Consider the following 1,736-nt stretch of genomic DNA (forward strand, 5'->3'; position numbering starts at 1 on the left):
AATTTAGAATATTACTGAAACACTGGGGAAGGGGTATTACTTTTGAAATCTTATACCTCCATCCACAGATAAGAACAATGTGTGCAAAGAATTAAAGCTGTCTACATCAAATTATTTTTAAAAGGACAAAGTTTAAAAGTGGGGGGTGGGAGGGGGAAGGAAAAGGAGAGGGAGAGGGAGGGAGGGAGAGAATGTAGCTCTGGGCAAGGAGAATGACTTCAGAGAAGTACTTGGAGAAGAGGAAATAGAAATAGAGACACAAAAACAAAACAAAAAGCAGGAATTACAACCAATTTCTGCTAAAATTAAGGGTTGTGTGTTAGATTCAATCGTTAAGCTCCCTTCCGCTCAATAGTTAACTCTGAGCATTTTGAGAAAACGGTCTTTGGAGACTCGGCGGCTATGAGGTCGGTACAGAATCCACGGGAGTGGGTCCATCTGACACCGTCTGTCCGGACACTAGCCCCAGGCCGGGAAGGTGTCGCATTCGCACCTCCGGCAGCTCCATTTCCCAGCGTATCTACCTCCCCCGTTACCTCCGGGTCGTCACCATCTCACCCACCCCGAGGCAAAGCCCCTGCGCCCCTCTGCCTGAATGTCCAGGTGGCCTGGCTGTCAGCGTCGGTCGGTCCACGCCCGCGCGTCGCGTCGCGGGCCGCGCTCAACCGGACCGCCGCTCCGCGCAGTGCCGCAGCTCGGCTCGGCCACCCCGGGGGCGCTCTTTATCGCCGCGGCCGCGGGGCCGGGACCACGTGCCGCCGCGCCCGGGGAACCTGGGGATTGTAGTTCGGCGCTTCTCCCCAAGGCGCGCGAGAGCCGCCGGCTCGAAACTGCAAGACGTTTGCGTACCTGGAGTTTACCCTTCCCGGTGTTACCTGAACGGAGTGGGCGCCCCGCCCCGCTCTCCGAGGGTTGCAGCATCCGAACTTGCAGCTGGGTGCCCGGCAGCGCGCGGCTTACCCGCCCCACCCGTGTCCGAACCCCTCGCTGCCTTTTCTGCACAGCCATCCTTTCCGCTCGCTGACGCTGCTGGGCTCTTCCCCGTCTTAGCTTCTCCTCTCTTGCCCAGGGCCCTGCAGTACCGGGTATCTCGTGGTTCTGGGTTGTGAGGTTTGGGCTGCTGTTTGGGAGGCGTGTTGAGAACCCCGATTCAGCTCTCCCCGTGCTGCCGCTGCTACTCAGCCCTGCAGGCTCTCGTGTTAGAGAGAAGAGCCGATTTTAAAGTGGATTAGCAATACAGGAGCTTTTCTGTCGTTTTTTGGAGAATAATTATTTTAACCAAAATGTCTCTATTTGCAGGAATATCAAGAGCCTATTTTCTGAGATCTTCTACTGTGTTAATAAACCAACAACAGAGCCGATAGACAAGTCCTCCACTTCCTATTGCTGATGTGATTCAACCTCAATTTTCCATAAAAGGCGATGGCTGATGCTTATTATTTCATTTAGAGAGAGTAAATTTTCCAAAAGGCTATCTAGTTTGCAAACTGCTTTTAAATGTATTATAATAGTTCTTTCATTGCACACAGCACCAGAGATAAGAGCTAATAATATAGGTACTGTATTCAGTGCTTATTCTGCCTGGTTCTTTCTAGTGTCAACAGAAAAAAAAGCCAAATTCTGTAAAATAATTTTAAAGAGATTTACTCTGAGCCAGATTTGAGGACCATGACCCAGAGCCACGCCCAAGAAGCCTTGAGCAAGTGGACTGGCTGTGGTTGGGTTACAGTTTGATT

The 1,736-nt window shown here is 51.6% G+C and overlaps 1 protein-coding gene across 1 annotated transcript in view; it reads right to left on the bottom strand.

Annotated features, from left to right (window-relative positions):
* Positions 1-608, bottom strand: part of NPL (N-acetylneuraminate pyruvate lyase (dihydrodipicolinate synthase)) — a 34,182-nt gene extending 33,574 nt beyond the window's left edge. Inside the window, exon 1 of the mRNA XM_012639967.1 lies at positions 563-608. The gene's annotated coding sequence lies outside the window, so the exon portion shown is untranslated. The remainder of the gene's footprint in view (positions 1-562) is intronic.
* Between the last annotated feature and the right edge of the window lie 1,128 nt (positions 609-1,736).

Source organism: Propithecus coquereli, unplaced genomic scaffold, assembly GCF_000956105.1.
Source record: "Propithecus coquereli isolate 6110/MARCELLA unplaced genomic scaffold, Pcoq_1.0 Scaffold146, whole genome shotgun sequence".
Classification (NCBI taxonomy): Eukaryota; Metazoa; Chordata; class Mammalia; order Primates; family Indriidae; genus Propithecus; species Propithecus coquereli.